The sequence below is a fragment of the Denticeps clupeoides genome, chromosome 16, assembly GCF_900700375.1.
Source record: "Denticeps clupeoides chromosome 16, fDenClu1.1, whole genome shotgun sequence".
NCBI classification, from domain to species: Eukaryota; Metazoa; Chordata; class Actinopteri; order Clupeiformes; family Denticipitidae; genus Denticeps; species Denticeps clupeoides.
In genome coordinates this window covers 16,588,887-16,601,677 of record NC_041722.1, presented here as the reverse complement: position 1 = coordinate 16,601,677, position 12,791 = coordinate 16,588,887, and positions in this window count along the sequence as shown.

Below are 12,791 nucleotides of genomic sequence, written 5' to 3'. Positions count from 1 at the left end.
TAAGTTCAAATGTGGCTAACAGGGAGGACAATGGCGAGGAGGTGGGGTGTGGGCTCGGGGTTGGGTACCGTCGGACCCGCAAATTTCCCCACAACAAAACCACACACACCCCACCGAACAATAAACAGCATCCAATCACATCTGCCCTGTGTGCGGGTGTGTGTGTGTGTGTGTGTGTGTGTGTGTGTCTGCACCTGCTCCACTGCTCCGTCCTCAAAAACAGTCCACATTTTGTTTTTTGTTTTTTTGCGCCGTTCGGCCTCAAGGCATCTCTGCTTGTCATTCTCTGGTGCGCTGCGGCGCGTTGTGGGAGAGGCGGAGGAAACGAAACACAGAGCCGCGGTCGGCGCAGCACAAAGACGTGCATGTCTTACATTAGGACAACAGCATTAGCCGCATTTAAAGACACAACAGAACGTCATCCCTTCTCCTTTCATGGTCGACAATGAGGCCAAAAACAAGCTTGCTGAAGGAGACGGGCTGCGCTCAAGTGTTTACCGCATTCGGGCTGTTTACTTTTCCCTGTCCTGCATCCCCTGGTACTTTTATTTAATGTGGCTCAACATCCAGCAGGCGGTTACATTTTTATTCTCTTTATTGTGTGCTAATGTCACCTTGGGCACTGTTTTCCAAATGGGCTGTGCGCTACACTCTGGTCTAAGGTCAAAAGTGTCATCGCGATTCACGTGCATAACTAGATAAACCAGGAAGGACAATGTATATTAATGTGTGTGGTGTATTGAAGGGGGCACACACTGTTCTTCGGGACACATATAACTGCCCTGTAGCTCTGTCTGGTTTTATCTATTTATGTAAATCCTGAGGACAGTTACGCTAGTGACCGAGCTCCATGCTACGCGTCAAGATACACTTACCGCCTGTTTAAAAATAGGGCCATTTATCTGGATTCCTTAACGTAACACAACATGCAAAGATAAAAGTGCCCCCAAAAGATGCCAATTAAACAGATTTGTTCATTGTAAAAGGTCTTTTTTAGTTTAATAATGAATATTCATTAATGTAATCTGGAAACCAGTAATGACCTCATATTACAATTAACACCACCTTGTCCGCATGGTACAAAATATTGTGCGATGCGGGTCTCCTAATTGTACTCAAGCAACCGAACGTGCATACTTTAATTGCACTTAACGGTGAGGAATGGGCCATGGATCTTGGGTAATGTACAGGAGGTACTCATGGATCACGGCAGGAACAGGGTGGGATCTGCCAGATCCTCGCCGTGTTTTATACTGCGCCCGACACGGAAGACACTTTAAAATATAGCCCGCCGATGCATCCTCTCACCACCAGTCTAATACACGTTTCAGTCATTTAGGCTCCACTTCCAGAATAAATCAGCTCGCTCGTCTCAACGACCTCTTCTTTTCCTCCCACGACGCAAGAGAGACTCTCAGACGCTGATGAAGTACAAGCTGAATGCGGTGAAAAGAAGTGGGAAACTTTACAGGTTCAGAGATTAAGTTGGTTTTTCAAAGGAGGTCTGTCATTGATTTTTCAGCTTCTGCTTGAAAAAGAAGGTGGTGGTGGGGGAGGGGGGGGGAACAAGCTCAATATTTATTCCTTTCTGAAGGTCATAAAACAATATTGCGTAATTGCAGGAGGCTTCGGCTCCTGATGCAGATTTCTAATAACGATTCATCCCTTTCCTCTATTTCTCAAGCACTTCTGTCTTTTATTTCCTCCATTCATCCCCATTCAAGAGACAAGGTTTGCCACTCAAACAGTCACATTCGCACTAATGTCTACATCAGAGTCCCATTCCAGAGCTACCTTTTTTTTTTTTATTTCCAGGGCGACATATAAATCAAGAGACTCGCTGGTCCCCACACTGCTTCGGATCCAGCAATCCATCTGCTGTCAGGCAGCGGAGGATGCAGAGGAAGTCATCAACCTTTTTATTTATTTATTTATCTATTTATTTATTTTCAGAGCAACTTTTCAGCTTAAACCCCCCCCCCCCTGTACAAGACAAGTCCTCGCCTTGGCCTAATGACATTAAAGTCCGCCACGCGTCCCCCACTCCGAGCCTTGTCATTTATTTTAAGCAGCTTGGGGAATTTCATAAATAACCCGTGTCAGAGAAAAAAAAAGACAGAAGGGGGAAAGTGGGGAGAAACAAAAAAAAACTTCAATAATCAGAAACATTAGCTCAGCGAAAGGGATTGAGAACGAAACGTCACCAAATTCGTTACAGAGCAGAGCTTTCCACTTTCTCAGCTTATTCTCATGGCAGAACAGCAGCTGCTTCTGCTTCTCCTTATATTTATATATATAAATATGAATATATATATATATATATATATACACACACACACACACACACACACACACACACACACACACACATTTCTAATCTAATTTGTACAGGACTAAACCTTCAAGCACTTTAGTCACAGATTCTTTTAGCTGAGAAATCACTAATGGTGTCATTTGCGGTACAATGGTCCCTGCAAAACGTCACAACATCACCCAGGTGGTGACAGAGAAGCCCATACTGTCTCTTCGAGACGGAGGAGCGAGGGTGGGACGCGGGGGGGGTTTGGTAACAGTGTCGCCGAGCGAGAAGCTCTGGCAGTTCTCTATGCATTCAGCAGCTTATTTGAAACAATTCATTCCGTCTCGCGGCAAAGCCGGACTCTTGACGCCTCATTGAACAAATGTACCTCTGCCACTTCATCCGGTGTTTCAACACACTCCATCACGGCGGCAGGAAAGTGCGGTTATGTGGCCACGCCGAGTCAGAAGGCGACGTCTCTCCCTGAGTCTCCTTCAGATTAGCCACTGGCTTCTGTAGGTCAGTGGTTCACATTTAATTAACGCCTAGATCTGCAATTTCGTTGGCAGCAGCAACATTCATATTATTTCTGCACACTTTTATTCCAAATATGAAGTTGACGTAAGGACTTTAAAAGGACTGTAATATGACTCCCCCCGAGCAAAAGTCTCTAGGCAATGACATTTTTAGAAAGAAAGGATCTAGTGTCAAGGACTTCTTTACAAATGTCTTAAAAAAACCTTCCCTGGTTCCTAGGAATGTTTTCCACAGATACAATGCTTTTTAAAAAGAGCAATTTTAATGTAGTGTCCTGTTAACATAACAAATTTTAACAAGGGCCATTCAGGAAGAGGTGACCTTGGTCTATGAAATGGAAAGTCTTTTTGTGACATGTTTGCTTTTATAATGTGCTGTATAAGAAAAGCAACACAAGTCCAACGCATCGCCAGTCCAGCCCCATGCTGAATCCGTGGTGTTTTCTTGGAATTTGCCGTTTTTATACACGAACAAACCTGCGTACAATGTTGTTTCATCGGCCCACCGGACCGGGCTTCTCCAGTTCATTTGAAATCTTCAGGAGATGCAGGAAAGGTTTTCTTCTGCGGACTCTAAAATGATGATCATGTTGGTGTAGGTGACGCTGCACCACCACTCCAGAGCCTGATAAATCTTACTGAATATCTTTTGCACTTAAACATATAATAATATATAATTTTAATGTATAACGTGTCATTTTTTGGTGAGCAGTTCATCATCTGGTCACTTCAATCTAAGGAGTAAGAGACATTTGCAATGGTAGAGAAAAAGCTGCGTCTTCACAACAATCCCACTCCAAATGCGCATGTGTCCATTTACATTACATTTACATTTACATTTACAGCATTTATCAGACGCGCTTATCCAGAGCGACTTACAATCAGTAGTTACAGGGGACAGTCCCCCCCTGGAGCAACTTAGGGTTAGGTGTCTTGCTCAGGGACACAATGGTAGTAAGTGGGATTTGAACGCGGGTCTTCTGGTTCATAGGCGAGGGTGTGACCCGCTAGGCCACTACCGCCCTCATGGACTGTCCCCATGGACTGGCCATCAAACACTACTCGGCGTTGCAGGTTCGAGGCGAGTTACGTCGTGGAGAGGTGTAATTTTGTTCCGCGATATATGGAACACAGCGGGAGGCGCGAGGAACCGCTCTGTACACAATGCCTTTAAAATGCTGTCAGACTGGTGGCCGGCTTGTGTGTGTGTGTGTTTGTCCTTCCCATGTGACACATCTCCTGTCTCTGCTCTTCCGTACTCTGGAGTTTGTTATCAGGCCAGATGATGTTGGGAGATTGTGTGCGTGTGTGTGTGTGTGAGTGTGTGTGTTTGCTGTGGTAAAGTGCAGCCTGGATGTGTTCTTGGCAGACCCCAGGCACTTTGAAACAGATCATGGCTTCCAAACGCGGCATTTTCCTCCCCTTTTTTCCCCTCTACTCTTCCAGACCCCTGGCTGAGCTGCAGTCAAAAGGTGTTGGGGGTCTGGCAGGTGGCCGCGCCTCGCCACGGCACAGATAAGGAGTCAGCAGGCTGATACGCGGCAGACGTTCAAATCCACAGCAAATCGGACTAAAAACAAATGCACTTTTTTTTCAGAACGTCATAAATTATCTCAATATTATCTTGGTCTTTCTTGATTTTTAATAAGTTTCTACCACCTCCGTCTTTAATAAAGCAGCCTTGGAAACCTGAATTAGATGGGATTTAAATGATTAAAAAGCTTAATTAGGGAAAAGTAATTAAATAAAACCCGTGAAAAATTCAACAGCAAAGCGAAATTCTGACTAGTCCTGACTAACATCTCGTCATTGAACTTTTTATTTGAGACGTAAAAGGTAAAGGTGGCTATCGTCCCCGTCACCAAAGCAGGCGGCCGTTATCAGGCCTGGCATCGCCCCGCTGTCAGATTCAGGTGATTCCCCGCAGGGACACGCTGGTGGGCCAGTGGCAGTGGACATTCAGGAGATCCCAACACATCCAACAGGCTCAGTAAAGGTGCCAGGCGCATCATGGGGCACTAATATGGAATATTTAGAGCACAGATTCAGATATTATTTTTGGAAATCTGCTGTGCCACTGTGCTGCCACCATATTGCAGGACTATATATGGATACCATGAAAGAAAATGTCACATATATTCCGGCATCATGTGTTTGAACACTTTGAAGGCCATCCGTTGGAACAGTTATGTGTGTAAGATAATCTATATGTTTTTTGGGCTAGGCACCATTATTTTGGAGCAAGGTACCATATGAGATGCTATGCACAGGTTTCAGGAATGGGTATAAAGGAGGAGTCTCTCAACTGCCTCTTGTCTCCTATGCTCAGGCCCTCAGCACAATGAGTCTACAACCGGACAAATAAAGATGGCTCAATAGAATTTTCTTACAAGGTCATTCTCTATGTCACTAAGCTTTGAAATTTTACATGTACAACATTTATAAGACATGCCATACAATCAGTACTTACAGGGACAGTCCCCCTGGTGACACTCAATGCTAAGTGTCTAACTCAGGGGCACAATGGTAGTAAGTGGGATTACTAAGTGGGACCTGTAACTTTAGGGTCTCTGGTGAGTGTGTTACTTACTAGGCTACAATTACCATGAATGTGGTCAAAGGCGTTGTCAAGACCTACATTAAAGCAAAATGTTTTTAATGGTGTTTGCAGCATGGACACAGGTTTAAATGGACCAGAACAATATTATAAAACCATCTTCTTATGGGTGACAGAAACAATAACACAGCAACAAAAATTGTATTTACTTTCTCTTCTTCAAGATACAGATACCTAGCAAAAGCGCTTCTTCCTTGTTCTATCTATTTACGTCAATCCTGGGACACCTTTGACCTCTCACTGGTGAACAAGCTTCATGCTTAGAGCCGCGTCTAGCACCAGTTTGAAAAATAGTGCCCAAAGTAAAGATAATAAGGGACATAATGCAAGGAGGAAAGGGGGAAAGCGGGCGCTCATAACTCCGTCTTATTGTTGTATAATTTAACCGCATTGCATTCGCTTAGGCGTCGATAGAAAAAAGGCAAAGGCATGGAAATAAGAATAGAATAAGACAGAGAACGTCCCACTGCAACCAGCACCAGTGCGATATGAAATGCACCACCGCTGCTCTCAAATTGGACCGACCACTGTGAACCCTGACAAGGGTAAGCATACAGTACGTGTAATTATCATGAAAGCTACAAGGCCCGCACCCCCCTTCCCCGCCCGCCACACACCCTTTATTTTTTTTAAGACAGAACCTCGCTTTCTTTAAGATGCTTCAGCGCCGGCTGCCTCCATTGTGGCCGGGCCTTTTGGGGCGCAGTGGGGAGTAGGGGGGGTTCCTCCATTTTCATATTTGATAAAAGCCGATGGAAATGTGAGCTGCGCGTGCAATGAGGGAGTAAACAGTGTGTGAGTGTGGGTTTTTGTGAGCGTGTGAGTGTGTGTGTGGATACATGTGACTCACCGATTCTTTAAGTCAACGTCCTGCTGAGCTGCTTTGAGGATGGTTCTGATTTGAGGATCACCCCCCTCGCTGCTCCTCTCCCTCTCTGTGTCTCTAAATGTTTCTTTCTCTTTCCCCTCCAATTCTGTCGCTCCTTGATCTGTGGGACATCTCAGCGTTGTTACCTTTAAACAACACGGTCATTAACACCTCGGTGCTGTGCTCTCGCCATGGCCCTTCTCTGCCGGCCAATCAGAGCCTGCGCTGTTTATTACTGCACTGCCATGCAACAGCGGCCGGACACTGTAATTACGCCAGAGTCACTGATATACGGCCACATTACATTAAAACCCGGCCCTCGTATGTTACGCTAATCAAACGTCTGAGTTTATCACCCAAGTACTAAACTCTTACAAGCCGGGCATTATCACCGCACGCCCGGTTCCAGCAGCAGCGAGACGAGGCCTTCCCCTTCAGAATCCGCCATTACCTGTCTAAACTTTTGATTACTCCTCCATTTATGCCCACATTTTCCATGGCCAGACGTGGGTAGGGGAGCGCAAAAGGCTTTGTTAATAGTCTAATAACAAAATACACACAGCAATGGCCCTATTAGTGGGAGAATGAGCATGGTGCCTGTGATGCCTGTTGGTTGTCGGAAAATGTCAGAGTTCAGGTGGGAAAAAAAAACCTTTTCTGAAATACGAACATTTTCACATTAATTTCACAGTGGAACTTTTCTCCCCTGTGGAAAATCTAAATTGGGTATCCATACCCTTTTTTCTCCTCCTAAAGATTGAAATTCACCTATTAACTGTACTTCAAATAATACAGCTGTTTCATAATTCATACAGCAAAATCAAAAAGACAAGGCGTCATTAACACCTTTACCGTGTAAAATGGAAAAAAATGATTTGTTAGAGGTCTGAAAATAGGCCCTCTTATTCCTACCTATAATTATATCTTTGAAACATATTAAATTCCAGGTATGGTTTCAAAAATGTCTCCACCGGAGTGCTAACAAGGCCTGCTGAAACTCAAAGAGGGAAGGTAGTGTCCTTAATTATAGTGGTGCATATATTACTATAAATCAGCCCTGTGTCCCAGTATTAATTACAGTATAGACAATTCTTTTCGCCCTTTTTCCTCCGACCTATTACCAACTTAACTTTTTTCTTCACCTCACTTCTGAGACATGTATTGCATATTGATAATTCTTCCAATTAACCAAACGAAAGAGAGGGAGAAGAGAAAAAAAAAAAGTAGCATGGACGTGGCTTCGCACTGACATGTTAAAGGTGAATTCTGCAACCGAATTCATTTTATCCTGGTGCGCCCCTCGCGCGTGAACCGCTCTTTATCCTCTATTATATGTATTCCCACAGCATTAACATGGGCCTAACATACATACCCCAAAGACCCTCACACACCAGGGCTTCTACTGATCACACACAAACACACCAAACAAGAAAGAGACAAGGAGCAAAACAACAAATGAAACAGAGAATAAAGGGGCGCAGGAAGACAAAGACCTTGGCGTCCTGATCTTGGATTTATTGAATTTTTATTTTACTTATTTTGTGGGTAACATTAGAGTGGCGAGATGCTCTGATACTCACACAAGTTAAGTTATACATCACGCCTGCTGGCAGAAGACCGAGGTGGAGCACCTGAAGGTGATGATGGCGGTGCAGCCCCGGCCGCTCCTGACCATGACGGCCACGAGCGGCCGGGACTGAAGGGGTCGGCCGGCTGTGATGGGGCGGTTTCGGTGGGGCGAAAGGGATTCTTTTGAAGTCAGAATTCCAATTAAACCCCTGACTGAGTTCTAAGCACACAAGAAAAATGAGTGAGGAACATGACATGGTCCCCCTGTCCAGCCAAGCCTGCTCCATTTTTGGCCCCTTTGTTTCCCTGCAGCTTCTAATATTTATGACGGCCCCTCCTGACATCACCCCGACACCTCTGGCAACCACCCTCCCCCAAAGACAAAAAATATATACTGACGGGGCTTTAAAACATGCCTAGCAAGGGCTGATCCCTCTCTCTCTCTTTCTATCCCATTCAACAACACACAGAATCTCTGAGAAACTCTTCCAGACAGTGAGACAAAAATACATAGATATATAATAATAATAGTAAAATAAAATGAAAAATAGACGCCTGAAAGCAGCCAAGGATTAATTATTAGTGAGGCAAATGTAGAATAAAACAAAAAAAAACATGAAAAATAAATATGCACATAAATAAATAAGGAGCCCAGATCAGGCATTACACTTGTTCGCCTCCCAATTAGGTGACCCCATGGCACTCACCTGGGCGTAGATTGTGCAACGGTGCCGGCATTTAGTTATTTATGTTGTTATGTGCACTTCATAAGGAACGCCTGTGACTGATGTTTTAATAAGTGCCACGCCGGCCACTAGAGAAGGGTTCAAATGCTTTTTTCGGTGGTTTATTTATCTTTAAAAAATAAGAATATAATCAATTCCCTTTTTATGCTTTTGTTTGTGTGCATATTTTCAGTTCAAAAACGGAAAGAAAAAAAAATTCACATATTCACTTTAGGAGCGTTGGCAGAAGGACTTGTGCTGCTCTCGCGACAAAATTATGTTAAAGAGACACTTTAAATTTTTGTGGCCGCAGGTATTTTTGATTGAATATCAATGGCATCGCCACTGCGCACAAATAAAAAGAGGCCGCAAAATAATACCAACACAAAAATTTTATTTTTTTTAATGCTGAGAACACAACAGATTACCATTGAAAGAAACGGGAGCTGCTTTGTGTGCGTTGGGACGCGGGGAGCCGCCATGCTGTAGCTGGAGGTGGAGAGGCGGTTGCGGAAGAGCCGTGGCGTCACCCCGGTTCCCCTCCAGCCACCCTCCACAGTGCAGCTGCGAACCCACACACACACAAGCGTGCAAAAAAGAAAAAAAGAGAAGCCAGCTCTGCCTCAGCAAGTATAGCGCGCACCTTTACAAGATCCAGAATCTGGGCTGCGGCGGCACACAGTTTTGTTTTCTCTTGAAATAGTGATGGTGGGAGCAGTGTAGGAGCACCGTAGCTGGGGGACATATTTTTCTGTTGAAAGGGGAATACAGAGAGCGGGTGGATTTCAGAGGCAACAGTCCTGCAAGGCAACCGCAGGCAGTTTATACCCTACAATCACTCACACACACACACACACACACACACACGCACACTAACTTACACACTCCTCAATCAGCAAACACTGCAGACACACACACTGCGTCCTGTGAAAGCGAGACGCGCATCGGATTCTGTTTCATCCTGATGCATCCTTTCACAACACACGCACACAACATCAACTAGGTCTCCTTTTTTTTTCCAAGTATATACACATGCGTATTTGTCCAAAAAAATATATTTTTAAAAAAAATTCAGGTCCCAGACTGTTTAATATGAAGATGGGAAAGTCACTCGCACGAAGACTCGAAGAACACGGAAACCAATGCTTCCTTTTCGTTGTAATCATTAAAAGAGGAAGTGCAACTTTTTTTTTTTCCTCCCCCTTTTTCCCTTCCGCTGCAGATGCATATCGACACTTCCATAGAAGCATGCAAATGCAAACACATGCGTGCAGAAACACACACAGCAGGAGTGTACAGAGAGTGTCGCGGCAAATGCCTGGTCATGAAATTCCTCAGGGCATACTCCCTCCGCGCTCGCTGTTTGAACGCTTCCTTTCGGCGAGATATGGAGGGGAGGAATAAAAGAATCCTGTCAGCAAGGTTTGGTATTAAAAGAGGTGTTGGGTTTGTGCCCGTGCCTGAGCGGCGCAGGGAGCAGGAAGGGGTTACGGCAGCCGGCGTTTCATCAGTCCTGGAGGGAGCCGCACCGGGCGCGGGGTGGTAAATATTTCATGCTGATGGGTGACATAAACAAAGGTTTACTCTCGTTCCCACTTTTTAACTTGCAAAAATTTGGAGGGGCTGTGGCGGGGTGGCAATTCATTACGGCAGCCCGGCGGTGACACACTCATACAGCCCTGAAGAATGGCCCCCCCCTCGCGCTTCAGGCCTCATGAAATATCGCCCCACGCCAGCAAACAGATCCACCCCACGGAACGAGCCCACGAGCGCTGGGGTCCCTTCGAGGGGACAGGTCTGATCGGCCTCTGCTGTCACGCTAAAATCAAAAAACGCAATGCATGTGGCATCTAAACACTGCGAGTAGAATGGAATCGAATGTTTTGCCACGTGCATTGATCTAAAATGTGAATGTAAACGGCATGAACGGAATCTGCCTGTGGTGAAGGAGAGGTTGGTACATGGCGGGACACTTGAATGGCCTACACACACACACATCCCTCCGCTACTCCATGCACCCGCTCTCCCAGACACGAATCAGTGGGCTCCAGATAGCCCTTTGATTTCTGGGGGGTCCCTGAGCTGGCAGCAGGAGCAGGGAGGCACAAGTACGGCGGTGGGAGACACCGAGGGAGAGAAAATTGCACCCAGGAAGGCAGTGGTCCCTTATTTTACTTAATTTGTGACGTACGGTGGCATCTTAACCAGCATCCTCGGGGAGAGAAGCTGGTAGAGGTGACTGCTGTTTGGTAAGGGACGATGGCGTGAGGAGGGACAGCAAGTCTGCCACGTAGCTTTACATAAACAGCTAATGAAAGCGGAAGTCCCCTAAGAGAACAGCACTTCTCACTTAGCGCACACCGCCGCTGTCACACTCGAAGGACTCAGGGACGCTTTTACACGATGGGTTGTGACAGACAACTGGTCACACAAGTGCTTTTGCAATTTTCAGTTTATTGTTCTTTATTTTTTTTCGTTCCATGCATGAAACGTGTGGAGCACATGGATGATCGTCGATGGTCTGATGAAACATGTGTACGTAAGGTTGGTAGCCTAGCTGTGATTTAACAGAGGTGCCATCAGGCCATTCCACCAGCGATCAAATCCACATAAACACACAAAATCTGCACAATCCATCTAAAAGGATGCGCCTAATCAGACACGTTGGCCAAACAGATGTTACACGTGCCGGAAATATTTTTGCCACTGTTTGAGCTGATAGTGGCCGTAATGGCCGCAGTATGAAAAATAAATCTGAAATATGTGCATGTGTTTCCTCCGAGAGGAATGGGCGAGCGAATGTGAATGAGTGAGAAATAAAGGAGGGAGGGCGAGACGCACGCACACACAGACAGAGAGAGAGAGAGAGAGAGAGAGAGAGAGAGAGAAGCCCATTCCAGCGACTGACAGTGCCCTCTTCTGCACAGTCGCTGAATGATGAATCCCTTTCTACAGACTCCATCTTGTCAGGAATGGTACTGTAAAACAGACAAAGCCCACACTGTCAAAAATAACCACAGCACCTTGTAGATTATGATTTATGTAAATGCAGAGAAAATTAAAAATACAGAAATGCAAACATTACTTGAATATTATCTCTGCAGAAATACATTTTTAATGGACATATAATGCAAATTTGGGAACTGTTAGGATCAAATGTTTCTGACTGCAGATGTGTTTGGTATATAATTACATAAATGTATAAGTATATAAAGTATGAGTATGCATGTGTTACCTGATCAGTGAATAGAGGTGGGCCACTGTTGAATAAAAGGTTGTGTGGGGCCGGACGGGAAGGGCACTGGCGGGTCACCGTCACAGCGTCTGCCTGTGTGTTGTGCACAGCCGACAGCGCGTCGGCCAATCGTGTGAAGGGAACGGCAGACAGTCGGCAAGAACCGAATTCCCCCAAAAAGCGCAGTGCGGCATGCGCCGCTTTACCTTCGCACTAGGCCCCGGGAATTTTTCCGCCGCCCTACTGAGCTGCGCGGAATCAGGGGTTCATGTTTGATGTGACACACAGACACACACACCTAGTGTTCTACTTTATATTATCAGTGTACTATATTCAAGAAGACTCTGGGAAAATTTGTAATGTTTTTCAATTAACTAAAAATAATAATACTATTTTATCTAAATCAATGTGACAAAATTCTATTTTAATTAATAACTGAATTTCTCAATAAATGTATTATTATTAAAAAAGAATAGTAATAATTAAATCCAAAAATTATAAAACAATTTTAAAATCACATCCATTTGTTGTAATTTGTTTATTAAATTACTTAATTTAGCATTCTGAATCTTTAATTCATTAAAAATAAATCTCTCAGATAAGGGTCCAAAATAAATATAATTCAAATAAATTACAATCTGAAAAAAAATACTTGGACATATGTTGTTTTATATATGTATGTATGTACACAGGTGTGTGTGTGTGTGTGTGTGTGTGTGCGCGTGTGTGTGTGTATAAAAGGCTTTCGACCCTGTTAGCATCACACGTCCACAATGCACTTTGCGCTAGCAGACATCTCTGAGGCCGTGAAAAGGGGCTATATTTCTTAAACCCGCATTTGATTGCACGGTTTTATTAAAATTGGATCCAAAGAGGCTAGTTTCCCATTTGATTTTAATGAAGGTGGCCAGGCTGACAGGAGACTTTTGATTTATACGTTGT